Source organism: Carassius carassius, chromosome 34 (assembly GCF_963082965.1).
Source record: "Carassius carassius chromosome 34, fCarCar2.1, whole genome shotgun sequence".
Taxonomy (NCBI): Eukaryota; Metazoa; Chordata; class Actinopteri; order Cypriniformes; family Cyprinidae; genus Carassius; species Carassius carassius.
Window position 1 is genome coordinate 19,218,822 of NC_081788.1, and position 24,715 is coordinate 19,243,536.

General features: G+C 35.1%; 1 pseudogene; it reads left to right on the plus strand.

Moving 5' to 3' along the window:
- The first annotated feature begins 31 nt into the window (after window positions 1-31).
- On the plus strand, window positions 32-22,361 carry LOC132115018 (nephrocystin-4-like; annotated as a pseudogene).
- The last annotated feature ends 2,354 nt before the right edge of the window (window positions 22,362-24,715 follow it).

Below are 24,715 nucleotides of genomic sequence, written 5' to 3' on the forward strand. Positions count from 1 at the left end.
ATGTTTGCCAGGGAACATGTACGCTCACTGACCGACCGCCTGTAAGATTGATAGTAGCGAAGAAAGCTCGCGCACGTCTGACTGGAAGAACGCTTTCTTGAGAAACTGCGTGATCCCGCCTCACAGTCAAACAGCCAGACGAGCTTCAGGATCTTCTCAAGGTCTGCAGCTGCTCTTCAAACAGATCGATGGACTTCACATAAAACAGGTTTAAACAAATTTAAATGTATTGTTAGATCATGTCACTAGTCATAATTTCACATTTTTTACATTTTACATCTACATTATCTATCCAAGCACCCACCCACCCATCCATTGAACACAATAGGATAATATAAATATAATAGCATATAATATGTTTTTATAACGGAATTCTAGAATATAAAATAAATATTTCATAGTAATAAATATGACACACATATTTCTATTATTTAACAACAAATAATATATATTAACATATAATTTTATATATAATCAAGTATACATAATGAAATTCTAAACTATAAAATATTTATTAATTTGTAATATATTAATATATTTGTTATATATATATCAGCAAACACACTCACACACACACACACACACACACACACACACACACACACACACACACACACACACACAAATATATATATATATATATATATATATATATATATATATATATATATATATATATATATATATATATATATTTGTGTGTGTGTGTGTGTGTGTATAGTATAAAAATACGTCATAAAATTTTTATAATGTTAAGTTTTAGAAGAATTATACCGTGTCACAGTGCAGCACACTGTCACTGCTTGAAATCTTATGTCAACTAAGATACCCACAACTACAGAGATTACATTTTTTGTAATCACTTTTCTTCCTGTGGTTGGCATGACAACAGTCAGAGTCACCGCCATCACTCCAGTATCAGCTGCATGTGACCCTCTTTGACTCGGGTCACCAGCACTTCTTCGGGCGCACATGAAAGGGTGGCACACACTTTGTCAGTGGCACGCAGGGTCAGAGCGGTCGAGTGCTCTTCAGTGAGGTAGTGTGACTCATTTCTCACTGACTGATGATATTTAGTGTTATTTGCAACACCTTTTCATGCTTGACTAAGGGTGCTATCCATTCAGAAGTCGTCTTATCTTCATGCGTGACAACTTGGGCCCTGTTCAGCTTTTGTCCAGTGTCAGTTTTGTTGTCTAGATGGAGTATTTATGGGAACAGAGGTCAGTACTGTAAGTCTAACACATCCAGGGCTTAACAAAAATTTATAAAAAATGTTACATGTTAAGAAAAAATAAATACAATATATATTAGAAAAATAAAATATGAGAATATATAAACAAGTCATTCTTGCAATTTCAGTAAATGCTCGTATAAGCCAACTGGATTGCTTTACTAGATTTCTGACATATTTAAGCACAAAAAAAAAAAAAAAAAATCAATAAACTTGTTCAGTATTTTAGACAGTTTTGCCAACCTGTTTTGACTCCACCAATGAAATCCCTCTAGTAAGTGATTCAGTGACTCAGAAAGACTTTTAGCAATGTTATTTTAGTATTATTGAAATACTATCATATTTTTGTTATTATTGTGACCTTGATTTTTATATTTTCAGTTGTTTTTTTAAATGTAATTTTAGTTATTTTGTCATATTTTTTTGTGTGTCCTTATTATAAGTATGTCGTTTTCATTAAGTTTTAGTTATTTCAGTATTTCAAAGAAATGTTGCATTTGAAATAATTTTTTTATGTTTTTTAATGTTTTTAATGTTTATTTTATTAATTTTTTTATGGTTTTAGTTTTAATTAATTATAATAACCCTGTTTGTTAGTTCCTGAATAAGTCAGTGTTTTTGAAGGAAGAGTTTGAGGGAATGACTCACTCACTGATGACAGTCACTTGTCGCCACCTACTGGTGAATCGATGTACCTTGCAGAAACAGTCATCGAAAAAAAATCCTCCCCACTTAATAAAATCTGTTTAACTCAGCCGTATTTCAGTGTATATTTTTGGTTGCACTTACAAATAAACCCATTATTTCCAGTATGTCATTTAAACAATATAGATGATAGACGTGTTTCTGGCCTCTGACACACACACACACACACACACACACACACACTTTGGTCTGCATGCATGGCACCACAGTTATTTATGTAAATCTCCCATTATGGGCTCTTAGATCCACCAAGGGGAAATAAAAGATCTTGAAAATGTCCACTCTGAGTCACAGACCGTGGAGACCGTGGTTAATGTCTGCAGAACGCTCCATTTCCAGCTACTCGCTGTGCCTTTGTGTTTTATTACATGTTCTCCCCCAACAGCTGTGAGGCTTTGCATATCGTATTGAAAATTGTCTTCCTGTTATCCATTTGCATTTTGTTATCTAATTGTCGGTTCATGGTTGCAATGCCCTGTTTTTGCCACAGCTGCCCGTGGCAAGCAATTAAGAGAATTTACACACCATGAAACTGTATTTTGCATTGTGTTTATTCAAGGGGTTAAATTCAGGGTACCAACCCTGTTTGATGCATAAATTGTAAAGATTTTTCCAGTCATTTGTGATTACTGGAAAAGCTTTTTAAAAATCATTTTGATTCTAACTGATTTGGTAATGAATTCGTTTTGTGATCTACTTCACAAACATTTTGTGACTGGTTCATTGAAAAGACCTGGCTCAAGATAATTTGCTAATAAACCAACATTTCTGTGGTAAGAAAGAAAGTTTTGCTCTGCACAACAGTTTTATGCACAATATAAAATATTAAATGCAATATTTAGAGCATAAATTAACTTAGAGATGTCTATGATTTTTCATGACTATTTATTAGTAACATTTTATTCACCAACTGTAAAGTTAATTCAATCAAACTAATCCTAAAACGTTTCTTAAAAAAAATAGGCAAAAAAAAATCTTAACAACCCAAAACTTTTGAACGGGTATCTGTATGTATGGCAGAATGCCCTTCTGGGGAGCAAAAAAAAAGTGCTTATGTTGTGACCAATGTTTCATTTGTAGACTATTTAAATATATTTTGTTCCAAATCTCTTGCATCAGCGCGGCACAGAATTCTTATAATTAGGGCTTGAACCATTTATTATCTTGTAGTCCTCATAAAGACATCTACCACTAGCGAGTTACTTGATTGTTTACTTCCCAAATCCAGATGTTACTTGCATTCTGTGCTTGAGAAGAGTTCATTTTTGATCTTGCTTGTACCCCATTGTTATTCACTAATTAGCCTGGCTAATTAATTTTCTGCTGTCTAACACAGAGTGAGAGGTTCTTGTTTATGTGATGTGCTAGTTTCAACCATTATCAGAGTTGAAGCCGAATAAAACGTCTGCTCTTCTGTGAAACCCCAGGAGCAGAAGCATCAGCACAGAAGAGGGACTGTGAGATCACATGAGGTCTGTCAGACATGATGGATTTGTTTTAATATACGCCTCAGAGAAAGACTCCAAATAGTGGGAGTGATTATATGACGATAGAATTAAAGCAGGACTCCCTCTGGTCCGACTGTATAGAGGGGTGTTAGGACAAAAATCCAATGTTTTGTGTGGAGACACAGGAATCAATAGATCTCAGCAACCTTTATTTTGAGGGGTAAAGATTTGAAGCCTGTGTTGATTTAGGTGAAAGGAAGCCGATTGTTGGATTAAGTTATTGTGAATTTTCAATTGCGAATCACTATCAGCAATACAGTATGAGATTATGCTTAGTTTCATAACGAAGGCCTAAAGTCCCATTTTTGTTGTGCACCTAATCAGATGTTTTCTTTTGCTAAGGATGTTGGAGTGTCACACCAGACCTCTGTTTGTAAAGGTCCAACCTCTTGTGATTATTCCTAAAAACCACAGGTTGTATCTGGGCAACATGGGTTATTCCATGTTACAGCTCTTCGGCCTGTAGAGGGCAGTGCTGCCACACAGTTAAATGGAAGTGTTATTGGCTTGTGGTTCAGAAGAGTCCATCATCTCCCCTTGTGTGATGTTAAACTGTCTTACCTCACTGGCTGTATGTGGGTAAAGTGCAAAACAGCAGTGTCAGTGGGCAGCTGGGCAAACTATATAGTCATAGATTTATTGGTAAATATCTCAAAGAAATGTTCAGGTCATATTTCTTTCCTAATTCAAAAGGAGAACAAATAAGAAATTATATTTTGCAAGAACAAAATGAAGGCTGTTATTAGGACCATTAAGTTTTTGTGCCTTGTGATATCATTTTCAGGACAATTAAACATATTTTACCCCCAAATTCTTATTACTGAAATGCAGTAAATAAATAACTAAATGAATAAATAATTAAATCATGTAATTCTCATTACTGGAATATGAAAACATTGCATGCTTATTTGTGCATACATTTGTTATTATTTGTTTTTATTTATTCTTATTTATTTATTAAGTTTAATTCAGCTTGCTTTTTCCCCATTTAAGATTTTTAGACTTGTTTATTGTCAGGACAGTTAAGCTAATTTTATCCTTAAATTCTTAATTCTGAAATACAGTAAATAACTAAACGAATAAGTAGTTAAATAACGTAAATGTCATTACTGGAATAAGATCCTGTTCTAATTACTTTTGTGGACTAAATAATGATATAAAAAAACATGTTAAAAACACGCTGCATAAATATTTGATTTTCTTTTTATTTTGTTTCTTTTGTTTTTGTTATTTTTTAATTAACATTTTTTGTATTATTCTAAAATTTTTGTTAGCTTTTTGAGAAAATGCCTCTAGACTAGGTCATTTAAACACCAAAACAACATTTAAACAAAGCTGAAGGCCAAATTTGCACCGGGGTGGTTTCTTCATTAGGGTGATAGGACGTCACAGATTTATTTTTCTATCACATTCAACCACTGTTTACTGTCACTGTTCTATCTAGACTGTTTGTTCTGTCTATCTCTGGATATAAAGTGCAATCATCGTCAAGTCACATTCTCCGGAGTACCGCCCCTTTTTGGGCAATTTCACGCTGGCTGAGAATTGCGCAGACTTTTTTTTCGAAACTGCATGCACTGCAATGTAATCTTTAAGAGTTCCGGGAGGGCTAGCAATAATGTGCTTTCGTCATCATACGTAATCTTAATTTGTGCAGCGATCAGTTGGAACACACATACCTCTATTAATGAGAAATATGAAGTGAGGACTAGTCTGTTTGCGCTGAATAAATCTAACCTGTATCTTACCAGTAAAGTTTAGATGGAAGATGATTGTAAGGGAAATAAACATAATTACTGTGACATACAGCAATCGTACACTATTAGACTAATGTTTTTTTTTTTAATTTGTGTTTTGCGCTGTTTAATAATTCTGAATGGATCTGTAAATATATACATACAGTTGGGTTAAGGCAACTGGTTTAGTGCTCTGTTATTGGCATCACTGTGTGGTTCTGTTTGATATTGCAGCTTGACTTGTAGGTAAAGAAAATGCTCTAAACAAATGCAAAATGTTTTTGTTTCTGTTTTTGCTGTTGCACTGTATACATAAATTAGAAAAATGAAAAAATAATTTAATTTTTGTTGAAAAAAGCTTTCAGAAAATATAGTTTTGTGGAATCGTCCCCAATTCTAAACTTGGTAAAAATTATTTTTATTTAAAATGTTTCAAATATTAATATTACTCCTTTTGTTATACTGGGATAGATCATACCAGGATGTATGCTAAAATTCTTGGATGTGGTGCCCTACCAGCCACCACTGATTTACAATGAATTGATCTTAGGAGCCGGTGATGTATCTGTTCAACCAATTAGTCCAACATTTTATGGCATGTGTCACAGAGAGCGTTACTGTAACTCCCTCTTCGGGCCATCAGAGGGCTCCATCAATGGAGTTTTGATAATTTTCCCTGCACTACATTTCCCATAAGCCCCGTACCTGGCACTGATCATCTCTGACACCTGAACCTCATTTTCTCAGCTATTTATAGCAGGCCCACGGTCAGGCTCTTTGCGAAGTCTTGTTTTGGCTTGGAGAACATTTCTGACTGTTTGTTTTTCTTGTATTTTTGGACTGCCTATTGTTATTACCCTGCCTGCCTTCGTTACCAATCTTTTGCTGCCTTCCCCTTGGACTGTTTATATCGTATTGGATTATCGTTGTTGTTTAATTGCTGCCTGCCCTGACCTCACGCCTGGTAGCTGTTTATGATTCTGTCTCTCCTGCTCTACTGCCTTACCTGTGCATTGACCACTGCTCGTACGACCATGTTTTCAAATAAAGCTGCAAATGGATCCCAGTCGTTGTGATGAATCATTACTCTATGCGACTCCACTCTATAGAGACCTATTAGCTCTTATTAGTGCTGATTCAGTTTGCCATGCCCATATTTTGGACTCTAAATTAGAATTCCTTTATGGATAGCCAAGAGTTCATTAAATGCTGTAATTAATTGAGAGAGAACAGTGATTTTAAATGCGGTGTGATGTAGAGCTCTGGCCTTCTGGGATGTCCAATCATTCCTCTGGGTTGGTCTGGTTTCCTCCACAAGAGACTCTCAGCAAGCATGTAGCCAGTGCTGTCAGGTGCTTCATCTCTTCAACTTTCATAGCATTCAATAGGCTAGACCGTAAGGTCCAAGGATCTCCCTCTTCCAGCGTGATTCATGTTCTCTGACTCTGAGAGCCTCACGGATGTTTCAATACCCCTTTTAACTCTTCCACCCGTTCTGACACAAGCCTAGAGATTCATTTCAATTATATATGTGGCTCACCAGCCATCCAGGAAATGATCAATATTTCAGTTCATGGAGAAGCAAACATCCCTGAGAGCAGCCGGTCCTTAAAGGCACTCACACCCTTAAGAAGAACAGGGCAGTTTTGGATGGAGATGGATTTTGATGGATTGTAAGGATTATTATTATTATTATTTGACATTTTATGCATGTTTTAGTTGCATTTATTTGATCAAAAATACATTAACAACAGAAGTATTGTAAAATGTTATTACAATTTAAATTGTTTTCTGTTTTAAAAATGTAATGAATCAAGATGGCGTCACTTATGGCTGCCTCGGTGAGGAGCTCTCCAGTAGTTTTAATGGTATTGTTAGTTTTTCCTTGTTGGTCTGTTGTTTTTCAAACACAATACGTTTTACCAGAGATGAACTGCTGAACATTCGGCAGTACACAATCTACACCACACAGGCTTCTACCGATTTTTGATTACTCTGATGTTTTGCTGAACATTGTAGTTGGTGGAGCATCGGTGCTGTTCAAGTGCAGTTTGTAGTTTACAGAGCAAACAGATCTGTAAATGTGTTCATCCAGAGTGAGTAAAAGGGCTGGTAAAATCATTCTGGACCCCTCATGTCCAGGCCATTTCCACTTTGAACTGTTGCCATCTGGTCGGCGCTAAAGAGCACCAGAATGGCCAGGCATTACAATAGTTTCTTCCCTCAGGCAATCCATCTCATCAACACTGTTAACTTGGCTATAAATGTGTAATGCACAACACTACTTATACATTTATTTATTGAACACATATGTCTCTTTTTACATTTCCTTGCATTTGTACATAACACACCTGTACACACAAATACCATGTATTGAAAGTGAAAGAAAAAAAAGAAAGTGAAGTGACATTCAGCCAAGTATGGTGTCCCATACTCAGAATTTGTGCTCTGCATTTAACCCATCCGAAATGCACACACACAGAGCAGTGAACACACACACACACTGTGAGCACACACCCGGAGCAGTGGGCAGCCATTTATGCTGCGGCGCCCGGGGAGCAGTTGGGGGTTCAATGCCTTGCTCAAGGGCACCTAAGTCGTGGTATTGAAGGTGGAGAGAGAACTGTACATGCACATATATATATATATATATATATATATATATATATATATATATATATATATATATATATATATATATATATACATATATATATATATATATATATATATATATATATATATATATTATAAACATAATATGTACATATGTACACACACTCATTGGCCACTTTATTAGGTACACCTATTCAATTGCTAGGTAACACAAACTGCTAATCGGCCAATCACATGGCAGCAACTCGATGCATTTAGGCATCTAGATGTGATGAAGACGACTTGCTGAAGTTCAATCCCAGCATCAGAATGGGGAAGAAAGGGGATTTAAGTGACTTTGAATGTGGAATGATGCCAGACGAGCCGGTCTGAGTATTTCAAAAACTGGTGATCTACTGGGATTTTTATGCACAACCATCTCTAGGGTTTACAAAGAATGGTCCAAAAAAGAGAAAATATCCAGTGAGCGGCAGTTGTGTGGATGGAAATGCTTTGTTGATGTCAGAGGTCAGAGGAGAATGGGCAGTCTAGTTAGAGATGATAGAAAGGCAACAGTAACTCAAATAACCACTTGTTACAACCAAAGTATGCAGAATAACATCTCTGAACGCACAACACGGTAGGGTCAGAATATGGTGTGAAGAACATGAAAGCATGGATCCATCCTGCCTTTTCTCAACAGTTCAGGCTGCTGGTGGTGGTGTAATGGTGTGGGGGATAATTTCTTGGCACACTTTGAGCCCTTTATTACCAATTGAGCCTCGTTTAAGCGCCACAGCCTACCTGAGTATTGTTGCTGACCATGTCCATGTGTACAGTGTACCCATCTTCTGATGGCTACTTCCAGCAGAATAATGCACCATGTCACAAAGCTCAAATCATCTTGAAAAAACCTTCGGGTTACAGGTCCATCCTCTAACCTTTAGGCCACAGCTGCCCCAATCTGTTTGTGCTATGGAAGCTTCTGTCACCAAAACAACTTGTGCGTATCTGTGAACATACCTGCAGTGATTCTGGTTCTGAAAAAGTAATCTATTCCTGAATTTTCAGCAGTCATCACTCCAGTCTTCAGTGTCATATGATCCTTCAGAAATCAGAATATGCTCAAGAAACGTTTCTTTAAATTCATTAATTTTATTCAGCAAGAATGGATAAATTGAACAAATGTGACAGTAAAGACATTTACAATGTTACAAATATTATATGTAAAAAATTCTGTTCATTGAACTTTCTATTCATAAAAGAATCCTGAAAAATGTATACAGGTTTTCAACATTGACAATAATAAGAGCCATTATTAATAACTGATCAGAAAATCAGCATATTACAATGATTTCTGAAGGATTATGTGACACTGTAGACCAGAATAATCATGGTAAAAATTCAGCTTTGCAAACACAGAAAACAGTTTACTAGTAAGTAATTTTAGTTAATTTTTATTTAGTTCCCTTCATTTTTATTTCTGTTAGTTGCCAAAGCAATATTTCTAATTTATCTAATAATTTAATTTATTTAATATTTATACTTATAAAAAATATTTCCGCCTTATTTCTAGTAATAATAACTGAGAACTTCGAAAAATTTGTTTTAGGTAACAAGAACAATACTGTTGGCGGATGATTTTATAAAGCGTTCACGTTTTGTTTTGTTTTTTGCCATCCATGCAAGTAAAAGCTCTAGATGTCTTTAACTGTTGCAGTATGTCTCCCTGTTTTATCAGTGTTTTGTGTCCTTTTTGTGAATGTTTTTGATTCCTCCTGCCATGAGTGCTCTCTCTTTAAAATGTTGTGTAAAGGTCAAAGAAATAAAACTTTGAAAAGCTTCTGTTCCACTCTTCCGTGCTACTGTAGCGGTTATTGAGTGCAAAACATTAGTTTAGCTTTTTTGAATGGACTGAACATATACATTTAAACATTATGAATCAAACCCATGACCTCCGCGTTGTTCTCGCCATTCTCAATTCCTGTTGAAAAAGAAGGAATTTGAGCAGAGGAACAGAGTGACGAGGAGTGCAGGTACTCATCAAATGAGAGGCGGCGAACAAAAATATGTCTTTTAAGAATATGAATGTGATGAACAGAAAGAACAGAGGTCGAGAAGAATGGTTTCGTGTGTGGTGTGAAAATAATTCTGCAATTAGCACTCCCCATGGTTTCATCTGCTGCACTTTTTCTCAATCTAACATCTCCACTCCTCCTCTTTATTCTTTTCTTCTCTGTCTGCTCAAAATCTTAAGAGCAGCTTGTGTCTTTGCGGTGCATTGTTCTCTCTCTTAAGTCCAAGAACTGGAACTTTTTTTTTAGCTAAGAGCACCATGCAGAGAAAGAGTCTTTAGAAGTTTAACATTATGGATTTAAAGGAATTATATGACTGACTGTTGCATACGCTCACAGCTCTACATGGTCATAACTCATTTTAGCAGCCGTACTTCACTTACACCTTGCGTGTTTTACAGTAGATTCACAGGAATATACAGGGCACTGACGGATATCGACTAAGGTGAATGAATGGGAAGGCAGAGCAATTGTGTTTTACACGACAATGTCATTAGGAGGATAGAGAGTTCTCGGTCCATCAGTCAGTTGTTATGCTTGTGTTTGAGCTCATCTTTGAGATATAATAAGGATTAGTTCATCTAAAATAAAAACATTGTTTTTATTTTATCACCTTTAAAGTACTTACATGGTGGAAATATTTAATTCCTGTGATGACAAAGCTGAATTTTCTGCAGCCAATATCTCTTCAGTCTTCAGTGTCACATGATCCTTCAGAAATCATTCTGACATGCTGATTTGGTTCACAAGTAAAAAACTATTAAGTATTAAGAAGCAAGGGTTCACATACTTTTGAATGGGGTTATTTTAATAATTTCAGCTTTTTTTTTTTTTCTAGTGGTACTAAATGTAAACATCTTTTATGTAAAATATGTAAAATATCTTACTCAGGACAGTACTTAATAAAAAATAAGATGCATTTTGTATGATATCTTTTATTTAGTTAAAATTACTCACATTTTCACAGATTCTGCAAAGGGTTCACAAACCTTCAAGTGGCACTGTATGTAGACTACATATCAGAAAGTTATGCTTTAAGTTATGCAAGTGTCATAGGAAGTGCTACCTCTTGGAGACAGTGACTATACTTTGAACACTGTTAGAAGAATGTACTGTGAGTGGACATTTTTCTATATGCCAAAGCTATTAACTGTATATTTATGCTTTTGTTGGGTTAGTCTTTTGACATTGTTGAATCTTGTTCCTTGCTTTCAGCCTTGAGAGCAGCTGGTCTGTAAAACCTCTTTTTTGTTAACTTTTGTGTGTATATAGTTTCTTTTGAAGGTGAGGAATGAGTCAATCTAGTTTTCGAGCTCTTGAACACAGACAAGAGACGGCTGGATTGATAGCGGCCTCTACAGTGATGTTTCCCATTGAAATGCTACAAAGAAACAACTTTATCAAGTTTTATTGCGTCTCTGCTCAAGGAGAGCTCTGAGCCCGAAGGTCTCGCATCTGTGAGCGAGTGCAAACAGCAGATCTATCCACAGCACAACTGTGACATTACATCCTTGCCATCCACTCCCAGTAGGCTTTTAGAGAGACTCTTTTAATGTGGCCCGTGTTTTGCTAGAAACATTGAAATTGCTGCAACTCCAATAGCACTTATGCCAAAGTTTTGAGAGATTTTGTGTATTTAGCGAGCTGACAGAGTCGAATGCCCTTTTCTTCACAGAGGAAGGAGCTGATGTGCGTGTGCATATGTGCATGTACATTCTCAGAAGCACTGGCATAGCTCTCGCTTTATTCCTGTGGTGAGTGCAGAGTGTCAGCAGATTTTCCAAATCATTAAAGTAGGGCTTCATCATGATCTTTTGGTGGAAATGCAGATTGGTGCTATTTTACAATGTATAATAGCCCACAGATTATTACGTAGAAAATGCAGGTAACGATGCAAGTAATGATCATATCAATTTGCTCTGCTTAAAAATGACCCTGTCTATGAATCAGAAGTTCTGAAAGGTAGAAGAATGGAAAAATAGTTTTCTTCGAATGTGAAGGTGAACCATAGATTGCAGTAAGAACATTTGTTATGGCATTGTTTTTGATTGAGTTGATAACAAGAGGATATTGCTAAATAGTGATGCAACTAAAAATATTTGCCAAAATTGCAAAAAACGAAAAAAAAAGAAAAGATGATTGGTTTCAGTTGAAATAGTTTTTGAAACCACAGACTGAAATAATGATGTTTATTTTTCACTGAATTGATGACACTGGTTCATGCAATTGAACTCAAAAGTATATTGTGAATGCAAAAACTGTTTTTAAATAAAAATGAACAAAAAAGTTTATTAACATTTTTTTCTGTTTATTACAGATTTATTATATTTTAATATAATAATAAATTTTTATTTTTTTATTTTTAGATGTTTTTCTTTTTTAAAGCGGGAATTATTGTTCAGCTGTAATGTAAATGTAAATTCAAGAAATAGCCTAACTTTTAGAAGTTATTTTAGCAATTTGGCTCTACATCAAGGATATTCAGTTGTACAGGTTGTTTGCGACCTTCAAAGTAAATAACTGTCTGATGAAAAATTGTATTACGTACATATTTTGAATCAATAGTAACCGTTTACTAAGCAACTAAGCAACAATAACAAAAAAAAAAAAAAGAAAAAAAGGGTTTCCCACCCTTATTACATGCATATAGTGGGCCAAATCAAAGGTCATCACAGGCCACCATTGACCCTGGTTACAGCTTCTCTGCTACAGTATATCCAAGTCTTCTTCTGTCTCATCTGACCACTGATTGGCTCACCTAAGAATTAATTCTAGGTGATTTTAAACGTCTTCTCAGTGTCTCAAGGTTAATGCTAAGTTTAGTATTTGCCTTTTACTTATCGTGTCAGTGCTCATTAAAATACTCGTCAAACATCCTCTCTGTTTGTTATTGAGTTTGCGTGACTTGTTTGTGTGTTTTACACGACAAGAAGAATCTGATCGCCGTCCTCCCCGGGACATCGAAGCCTTGGTTTTTAATTTGGGCGCTGTGAGCAGAGCTTCTCCAATTCCCACCAAAATAAACAAACCGTGACCTGGGCATCACGCCTGAGGGCAGAGCTGCAGAAACAACACAGCCAAAGTAAATAGAGTCCTCCAGCAGTCAAACAAAGCAGCTCACAGACCTAACAGACTCGGCTCCATCAAATCACTCTGCATACTGACATGCATAAACTTCCTCTCACACGCACTACCATACCAAAAAAAACAACCAAACAAAAAACATTTGAAACTCTCATATGTATTCTGCATACTGATCCTTATTGTATTTTCAATATGGAGTTGTATTTCATAGAATAATGAGAGACTAGAGTAGGTAATGGATTAGATTCAATGTATTGATTTGGTTTGTTCGGATGGTTTGTTTCATTTATCCATTTTGACAATCGGTTTTTAAAATGTACAGTTTTGTCATCATGTTCTATTCTGTTCTCAACTCCTCTTTACATTTAAGAAGCCTCTATGCATCACCCTAATAAGCCCTGATTTCCTTTTAATGTTTCTAAAGGAACCGTTCTCCACTCATTGTACTTGACTAGTCTCTCAGAGCTACAGAATTTTAATAAATCAATTCTGTAACACCTGGATCATATTAATCCACTATAAAATGATAAGGTCGACTTGTCTCCCTGCTGGCTCCATAGGCACCGTACTGTGTAAATTCCAACACGTGTTAGCGAAAGAATGTAGTGGTGGTTGATCAGAGGAGGTTAACCCAGGTTATCCCGTCAGCACCGCAGTATTGATCGGCGAGGTCATTGAAGTTTACCTGCAGGGTACAGATGTCCCTTAAACTGAATCATCTGCCCCCTGTCACTCAGACGCCTTTTGCACATCCTGCTCAACTTAATTGAGTTGTTTGTATTGATTTGTTACACCTTCGGTGTGTTTGGGATGCTCGTGTCCCATCGAGGCATCATGTATTGATAGCTGGCTTAAAAGCCTTTTCATTCTTAGTGTAAATGTAAAACACCACAGAGCGCAAAGATGAAGGCTGATTTGTTGTTATGACTGAACATGGCCAAGTAAAGCACCGCTGGTGCCATTTCAACGGATGATTCACATACTTTGTAACTGTAGCCTGGCAAGCTGCTTATAATTTACTGTATATAGGAACTACAGTCAAGCTGTTTTTTTGCTTTTTTTTGGAAAAAGTAGTTAGTGGTCAGTTGAAGCTATACTCAAAGGTTTTTGTAATTATTATTATTATTTTTTACATTTTAGTATATTTCAAAATTTGTTTTGGCAAAGCTCCTTTTACGGCAAATTATCCTTTAGAATACTTGTGCTGCTTAATATTTTAATGTGATGCTTTTCAGGTTTCACTGATGAGTAGAAAGTTCAAAAGAACATTTTTTTTTATAGATTTCTATTGTAACATTAGGAATATCTTCATGATAATTTCTTTAAATTCTTTTAGAAATAATGATAGAAGTGGAGGAGTAGGTCTGTGAAGTAGGCGATGTGAACACATCTCTATATACTTAATTTTCAACACTGAATATGCTTTAAAGTTGAGAGACACCCTGACATTTACTGAAAACTGTTTAATGTATCATAATGCCAAAACCAATATGCCACCCACAATGGCCAATTCTATATTTTTTTAAATAAAATTTATGTATATGTATATAAATACATGATATTTATGTTTGTTTATTTATGTGTTTGTTTGTAATGCATATTTAAACAGTTTATGGACAACCATGGTGTTCTGTCTTTATAGTGAAATTAGATTAGTAATGTATAATAATAATAACAACAACAATAATACTAATGTTATTGCTATCTAGAAGAAGGTTCAAAAAGGAACCAATGAGGGTCATTAATGCACCTTTAAGTGAAGGTTCCAATTAGAACCTTTCCAAAAAGGTTCAAAAATGAACCTTTAAGGTTCCCCCACAGTTGCAATCTCCAGGAACCTCAAAAGGTTCATTTTCGAACCTTTTCTTCTAAGAGTGTAGCAATGCATTGTTTTTACAATGTAAAAATTTAAATAGCATAAAATCTGTTGTATTGCAAATTGAGTATCCATTGTTAGCTATTGCAGCAAAATACATTTACAGTGAATGCCATGCAGAAATATTCAACCTAAATCTCCAGAGGGAGAGAAACCTGTGTTTGCAACAAACACGAACAGGGGTTTTGTTAATTGTAGCATTGCTCACACATTTTGTCAATACACAACTTCAGTCAATACAAAATTGATTGTATGCTTAAACTTAGTTTTAACTGACAAATGTCTGTAGTATCAGTGTCCATGAGCTCTGATACCTGGCACAATTCATCGAGCTGTTGTGTAATATTTACTAATCTGTGACTCTAACAGATGTTACAGTATTCACTTTCCTCTTCAGTGCTGTTTAGAATGTCCACTAGCTTTACCATTCAACCATTTCTGGTTCCCTATGGGTATATTACACATCATTTTTGTGTCTAATTTAAATGGGTTGCACAACTCATGCTGCGCTTTCCTACTGATTTGTTCAGCTTTGTACAAATTGGCCTGGTTTTGAAACTGGTTTGCACTGTGCTGTTCATTGGGCCAGCAGATAATTGGATTGCACTATGCGGTTGAGTTGGGTAGCGCTGTTTCAGCCCACTTTTGGAGTGTTTGCTGTTTATGTATCAGAATGCTGCAGCACATAATAACAGAATGGAACAATTTTGTAGTTGACATCATTTAGTCACCAAGCCTGGAAAAATGGTTGCTTTTAGTGTCAGTCTTGGATCCCTCATATCTGTTGCTTTATTTTCCATAATTTAGAACTTTTTGGTGTAATGTTTGCTTAAAATATGCATTGCTTATCTTGTCTATTTTTTGAATACTATATATAAGTATTTATGTATACTTTAAAAGTTTGGGGTCAATAAGAATTTTTTATTTTAATTTTACATTTTTTTCATCAAAGCCACATTTGTTTTGGATCAAAAACACAATTATATTGTGATATCTTATTACAATTTAAAATAACTTTTTAAAATTCATATTATTAATGTGGTGGCAAAGCTAGGATTTTTTAATAAATAGAAAGTTTTTGTAAAAAAGTATTTACTATAAATTGTATTAACCTTGAATAAAAGTATTAATGTATGAACAAATCTACTGACCCCAAAAATGTATTTTATACATTCTCTATAAATTATATATTAATCTATAAAAAAACAAAAAAACAAGGTTTCATATAAAATGTAAACATTTCTTTATAAATGTTAGATAAAAAATTTATTCATTTATTATTATTATTATTATCCAATGCAGTGACATTTATATATTTGACCTAAGTGTCCAAATACCAGTCTTAATAACAAGGGTAAAATGGAATAAAAGCCATTTAAAGCCATATGTGTTGAGTTAAGTCAGCACTGTTTAGTTAAATATAGTTTAATTAACAGCAATGTTAGTTAAACTAAACGTAATTGATCTCAGGAGTTAGCATATTACCCTTTGGTGCTCTTAGTACCTGTTTTTCTTGTCAGTGAGCAGTGACAATGCCGTGTACAGACATTAACAGGCTTCTTGCTTCTCATCTGCTGGACTGCAGCAGTAGATAGCAGAAGCCTCTTGGCAAGAGCCCTGTGCTCTATGATTCACTTTCACAAGGTTAGTTAGAGTCCCTAGGGTCTGTGTTTGTTATCTGCTTTCTGCTGCTTATACATGTTATATTCTCTCTCTCTCTCTTATACACACACACACACACACACACACACACACACACACTAACTAGGTGACTTGCACAGTTGTAATGCAACATTTTCACAGAGTCTTGAACTCAATACTTCAAAAGGTCCCATTTTTTGTTAATGAGCCCATAATGACAGAATAGCCTAGGAATAATCCCTCTCGCTGTGCCTGACAGTCTGAAACCTGCTCCCTGCCTGCACTGAGTCATATTATAATGCTACTTTACTAGGACTTGGTGCCCTTGTGAATTTTACAGGGATATTTCACAACTCATCCTGACTAATGATTTGTTGACTGTGTTTTTGGGGGCGCCTGAACGAGTGCAAACTATTTCTGGCAGAGTGGATCAGAAGCCGTACCCTCTCTCTGCTGATTGACTTGTGAAGAGCGCGAGAGGGGAGATCTGTGTAATGATAATCTCAGCATCTCCTCTGCTGAATTTCTGAAGCCCATTTATTTTTTGAGGGTTTGTGGGGTTGGCAAAGAATTATGAGTCTTGATTGTGTCGTGAGTGTTTTGAAATGCCAGCCTGTCCAGTCTTGGATTCAGAGTTTCAGATGGATTCACAGTTTACAGATTATTAGCTACTAATGAGAGTCAGAGGTGCAGAAAATTGGATGTGTTCAAAAAATTTCAGTCCTGTGACCCATATTTTGAATATGTGTGGGTTTGGAAACTGACCTTAAGAGTGTGCTGATATTATATCACATGAGCTTTTTTGTAGTATTTTTTTTTTGATATTTACTCCTATTTGTATATTTAGAATACATTTACCTTTATCTAATGCTTAGTTGCTGTTAATTTTTAAAATCATTAATCATTTAATAACACTGTTGAATGTATTCTTTAGATCTCAAAATGCATATCTGAATATTATGAATATATGTATTTTCATTGTACATTATAATGTTATTTTTATTATAGGTTTTAGTGTTTTGTTTTTAATTTATTTATACAAATACTATGGAATTTTATTGTTGACTGATTAGGTTTTATAACATGTAAACAATTATCTGTATAATTCTCAATATTATTCAGAATTCTAATATTAGGTCTACTCTTCTATCATCCAGACACTTAAAATTTCTGCTGAACACATAGTATTTTACTATGGAAGTCAATGGGGACCAGCAACTGTTTGATGAGAGTAAATTTTATTTATTTATTACTTTTGGACCAGCTATTCCATTAAATGATTTTTTTTTCTGGTGAACCATTTTCTTATTTATTTTTGAATCTAAAATTTTTCTAAATTCTCAAAATGTTGTGATAGAATGTTTTCATAACCAGTGGATTAATAAAAATGCTTTCAATAATGAAAGAAGGATGAAATTATGCAATTATCATCAGTGCTTTGGTCTCTAATGGTTGAACATTTCAGATGTTGTTCATCTGTGGTATGAAAAACTAAATCAATGCACCCTGGAAGCTCTTCTTTCATGGTTCTATTTCATTTCTTTTGTTTGAAATCTTATCCATGTGAATCTGTACTTTATTTTATGCTTATTTAATTGCCAGTAAGTAGTGTGAATTGAATCAATGGCACAACCTCTGCTCTGTATTTAAACTAGCCTCAAGTTTAACCCACACAACCCAAACTTAGCAGGAGCTCTTGTGATCTGATTTTAGGATTTACGCACCATCGACCCACATACCCCAAAAAATCAGCCAGATCACATCTGCATAATGTTGAATCGCTTGTGAACGGACACATTTAAATTTTGTAGTTTGGTGTTCTAGGAGCTTGAGTTAGCAACATTTAAAAAACTATAGGCTCCTGAAAAGATTCATGATCTGAATACTCAAGAATAGAAATACAGTGAGTGCTACAGGACAGAACATTATTTTTGGCAGAAATGTTCACTGAAGATCCGTCACTTGAATGCCCAAACACAACTGAAATGTGTGTAATTGTTTTGTTTCTATTAGAAGTTGTGCTTGTTAACGCAAGCATCTCTCAATTTTTATTATTATTGCTCATTCATATATTACATTTATAATGTCTTTTAAAGTATAAGAACTGTTAATATGAAACATTTACATAATGCATACATTTTTTGCAATTCATATACATCAATGCTCTTGTTTTTTTTTTTTTTTACAAATATTAATGGGTTTTATTGTTCAAATATTGTATAGGCACAAAATGCACATAAACATTTGTTTCGGAAGCGTATAATATCATAAACAGTAGCCTGTGCCACAAAAATAGGGTAAATGTCACTAATAATCAGGCTATGTGAACATAGCTGCCTGCCTTATAATTGCATTACACTGAGAAGGAAAGAATTGTCTTATTAGTTTTCAAATGTGAAATCTTGTTCGGATTATGCATACAAATGACCTAAGTAAATATGACTTGCTGTGCTGTGTGTGCAGGGTGCTAGCATTGATTGTGCCCTGCTCTTCTTCAGCTGATTTCACAGAACTCTTTGCTTTGATGTTTGTGTAGATTGAGTTTTTTTTTCTTTTTTCTGCATAATCAGAGCTGCTGCTGCTATTGATTGTTGTGGTGTAAGTAGGTGTTTCTTGTAATTGTTCAACTAGTTCAGTGGTTGCTAGACTTAAATGGGAGCTTCCATTTCTCATTTGGCTTCAAATCTTTAAGTGAGAAAATTTTGTTATTCTGGGAAATGAATATTTAGTTGGGCCACACATTCAACTTTCAGTGTGAGAGAGAGAAATAGTTATGTTCTGTGAAAACAGCGTCAGATGGCCTGCACTTTCTTAGGCATCCTCAGCGAGATTCTTTCAAGAGCCACAGGATGTCAGACTCTGCATGCACTTTTTTAAAACAAATCATTATTTCCAGACATCCTCTTTAGGTGCTTTCTCAACAAACCACCAGAGGTGGGTAGAGTACCCAAAAACTGTAATCAAGTAAAAGTAAAAGTACTTCTAGAAATATTTACTCAAGTAAAAGTAAAAGTACTAATCTTGAATAGTTACTTGAGTAAGAGTAAAAGAGTATCGGATAAAAAATCTACTCAAGTAGTTAGTTACTAGTTACTTTGGGTCATATATACTGAGCCTATTTTTATTTAGATATATAAAATGTAATGTATGTGTGCGTGTATAAATATATATATTTCATCAGCCTTTACTCCAATTTATGTAATTTATTATAAAACCCTGTCTGTTTACTTAAGTAACAGATATAGGTGTCATGTCATAACATATTTTTAATACGACTGACTTTATATTAAATGTGAATTTAACATTGAAAGTTAATGTGATATAAATATTGCTACTAATCTTTCATTGTTCAGAAAGAGAGCAAATAACATTTACATTATTAAAGATCATTTTCACTGACAGTCTAGATTTCAATCACTCTCAGAAACTCCCATTAAAATCACTGAAACTGTTAACACTGTGAAATCAATATCTTAATTAAAAATTCGTACACACATCTGCACTTTGTTGTTTCTGAAGAGAGAATTCGCCAGAAAGAGGTATTCAGTCAGTAAGCGAGTGAAGGAAGCACCGGCATTTAGCGATGACTCATCTGAACGCCTCTGATTGGCCAATGCTTTAATAAGCTCAAAAGAATAATGTGTGATTGGTTATAATGCGCAGTGCTGTAAAAACACATCTATCTCTGGCTCATGACTTGCTGAACGTACTCGCACCGGTGTGATTGTATTAAAATTAATAAAATCTAAATATTTTTTGTCTTTTGGAAGCTGCATTCAACTTGACTCCCCTCTGTTATAAGCCACACACCTACAACAAACTAATGTCACAGTGGTATCGTGTACTGTAATCGAATGTAGCCCAAGTTATTACCTGTTGAACAGTAGACAGCACACGTGGTGTTCATCTAATAAGGATCTCCATCGCTAGCAAATAATAGCCTTTGCAGATTTGCTTTCTATTCAGTGCAGTTCCATAGCCACGTTTTTAACGCTGCTGATGTTAAACGTTACAACTCCGAGTGAACCGCTTCAGATGCTCAGCGCGTGCGGCAGGGAACTGAACGAATCATTCAAACTGATTCATGATTCACTCGTTTGCCAATTGGTTTGATCAAGCCTTTGAACAGAATTGACTCAAAAGAATGAATCATTCGCGAATGGGAATCGCTCATTGTCCAGACAAAAGTAGACGGTGCGTTTGGAATAAACTGAAGCATTTATAACATTTATTGCATTAAGATAAAGTAACGAGAGGAGCGTCGCCCACAGTAACGAAGTAAAAGTACAGATTTTCCCCCCAAAATTTACTCAAGTAAGAGTATAAAGTACCCATCTTTAAATATACTCCGAGAAGTATTAGTTACCCCAAAAAATTACTCTAGTAAATGTAACGAAGTAAATGTAACTCGTTACTACCCACCTCTGCAAACCACTGGGTTTATATAATATAGTATAACATTAATGTCATGATTTTCTGTAAAGCTGCTTTGAAACACTGTGTATTTTGAAAAGCACCATGCAAATACATTTTACTCGACTTTGAATTTTGCATGAGCAAACACTGCTTACAGTGTCAAAAAAAGTTAAACTATGATTTTCTCTGTCTGTCTCTTTATTGTAGGTGGTGTACTTTCACACTTCTCTGTGCCTGAGTTCTGTGGTGGTAGTGGTGGAGTTGGTGTCTTTGTCTACCAGGGCAGACGGTTCCCAGGATGCAGTGGGGTCATGGTTTGGTCTTCTCCAGCTCTTCACAGGTCGTGCAGACTCCAGTTTATCTCAGGGAGAGGGCAGGTAACGGTCACCTCAGAGCAGTCCAGAATGGCCATTTCCATAAATGAGAAAAAGCACACTGTCTTATTGACTATGCAGCAAATCCTGTAACCTGTAATGAGTGGATAAAGTGGGCTTATTATAATTGGCCCGCTATTCAGCAGAAGAACGACCTGAATGCATGCCTCTCATAACTCTTTTAATAGCTCTGTAATTTCATGTTCTCTGTCACACTAAAAAAGAAAAATTACTGTACAACATTTATTTTATTCAAAATACAGTAATTGTATTGAAATGTTATTACAATTAAAAAAAAAACATTATTTGTTTTAGTGTCACGTGAGCCTTGAGAAATCATTCTAATATGCTGATTTGCCACTCAAGAAATGTTTCTTATTATTAATGTTGAATATAAGTATTTTAACTTATTACTATTACCATATCTTTTTCAGGTTGAGTCTGTTCAATGGGACCCCTAGAGCCCTCCTGCACCCAACGCTGAAAGACCCTCTGCAGTGTGAGTGCAACCCCGAGCTTTACATTCAGTCAATAGTTCATAGTCCACACCTTTAGCAGCTCAAGTCAATATGAAATCATAATTTGTACTCTTATTTTCTTAATTCAATACATGTTAATGCTGATTTATTACATTTGGCAATTACAGTAAATTATGATATATTTGAAAAAGAAGTGATACCATTGTGATGTATTGAGATGTCCTTGAAAACAAGCTTTCAAGGTAGCCGACTTCATAACCAAGTCAAAAATACTCTGCATAAGTGGGTTCCAGATGCATTTCAGGAGGCATTCGGATGTGACTCTGTTCTGATATTCAACACACTGTGACTGTTGTGATTATCCAATCAAATCCCACCCTACTTTTTTCACATTGAAAATGCTGAGTGACACGTAAATCTGTCACATTGCATGAAATAGGTTGTGAATTGTGTTTCATGTAGTCTTTTAAAGCTGAAGTATTCAGTCAGTGAATGTGATTTTGAAATAACGAGATCATAGTTTTCTTCTAGGCAATTCTCTATGATTTTTTTTAGGTGGGTACAGTAGATAGATGTTTCATTGATGTGATTACCCCAGCAGCGCAGCAGGTATTTGAAGGCTTGACTGAACCGGCCTGATTTCTCAAAGGAGTCAAACTGAGGTAGAGACAACAGCAAGAGCTTATTAATACATAGTTGATAAACAGCACTTTATGCTTTCTGACACTAGTGATGAGAAACTCTTTGCATATGTGTGTGTGTTTGCCTCTTTTTTCAAATGCTTTCGATATTCTATCTGCCTTGACTTTACCATTTCAATTCATTTCCACTTGAAAGCAAATTGAATAAGGACTATTTCTTGCATTGCTGTTGTAAGAAAACAATCTCTATCCTATCATGATCATTTCAGATGATTTCAGTTTTCCTATCATTCCTAATGCTGAAAGGTTGCTTCTTTTGAAGGAGAATCTGAAATGTGTAAATTAAAGGAAATAGTTAGAACTCGCCTATAATTGAAGAGATTCTTGAAACAGATTTCAGAAAGTAACCTTAATTGAAGACTATTCTTTAATGTTGACCTTTTTTGTTGTTGTGTTTGGCAGAGTTTTTATACTCTGGAAGGTGCATTATTTGGTTTTGACCTTTTAGTGTTTTATGTTTGAGAATAGCGTTCAGATTCCTTTCTTCTATGTTTTTATCCTTTTATGTCTTAATGAATATGTTTCACTTTTTGCCATTTATTTTATTGAAACTTGTATGTCATGCATTTTATTATATATATATATATATATATATTTACATATTTGTAGTGATGAAGTTGCAATTTAGTACATTTAAAATATATTGACTTTTTAAATGATTTTTTTAATATCACATTTACAGTTAGAATTCCAATGAAGTACTTGTGGTTTAGTATTTTAGTCAACACATTAAAATGTGTTTACTTTAAAGCACAGAAGATTATGTAAAAAAAGTATTTTAAAGTTTTTTTTTTAATTTGACATTATTACAACGGGTCCTTTTTAAAAGTGTTATAAATATATAATATAAAATATACTTATAATAATTTGAAGTACACTACAAGTGTGCAATTAAGCACACTTCTTTTTGCAAGGGATAAGTTAATACCATAGAAGACAGATTTTTTTTCCCTTGGATATTTGACTTTCTAAACAATGATGTTTATGTAACCGCGAATGACAAAACTAATAATTTAATTTTGTTTATAACGAGAGTTATGTAGTTTGTTGTTGTCCCATCATACTGCTTGCTTAGTAGATGTGTTAATCTCGACACTGAGGGCACCATATGAGAATGGTTCATGGATGAAGTGTATCTGCAGGGTGTCCAGCTGTTGGAGTGGAGAGGGAGCAACGCTGATCTAAAATTCTCTCTGAATCCAACCTTTCCTTCTAGCTGTGTGTCTCTGTGCTACCTGCCATTCTGTCTCAATTATGCCTCTCCATGCTGGAGGGAGGAGATGTCCCGCTGTCTCTCTGAGAGTCTGAGCCTGCTAGGGCCTTTCAGATCAAAGATAAACTTGCTGTCAAACATATACAAGCATAGGTGCAAACATTCTTTTGTATGACTTACTGTATATAGCAGTGCACACATATGCAGCCATTGTCTGCTCATTAATATTATTGAAGCCACCTCCTGGATGGTGCAAACATTGGGAAAGTGTGAAGACGAGACCTAGAGCAGTGCTTCTCCACTGGATTTTCTTCAGAATCCTTTGCAAAACATCAAGTGTGACCTGATTCGCTACCAAACCCAGTTCAGTTCTGTTCAAAACAGTTAAGTTTGATCAGTTTTTTTTTGCTTCAGTTTAAGTTGAATCTAGTTCAGTTTGAATCATTTTGTTTTAAATCAGTTTAAACTTGATTTAGTAAGTTTATTTTGATTTCATTGAAGTTAGTTCAGTTCAGTTACATTTAATTAACTCAAATGAATGCAGCTTAATTTGGTTCGGTTCCATTCAGTGTAATTCAGTTTAGTTTGGATTTCTTACATATTTATCTAAAGCAGCTGTAGAAAGAATAGTGATCGAACCAAATGCAACAGTGATTTGGAAAATCTTTTTAAAGAAATAGTTCACTAAAAAATGAAAATTTGATAAAAATGTACTCACCCCCAGGCCATCCATGATATAGATGAGTTTGCTTCTTAATTTGAACAGATTTGGAGAAATTTAGCATTACACCACTCACCAATGGATCCTCTGCAGTGAATGGGTGCCATCAGAATGAGAGTTCAAACAGCTGATAAAAACATCACAATAATCTACAAGTAATCCACATGACACCAGTCCATTAATTAATGTCTTGTAAACAGTTGATTTTGATGTGAGAGGACAACAGTGGATGGAATTTGTAACCGAGCGTAGCGTTGGTTCAGTCAGGCCACGGAGGCATAGGCTGTAAACAGCTGATGCAGTCAGCTGTCAAATCGTTCCAATCACTACCACTCTCCTATTAGTGAGTACTGAGCC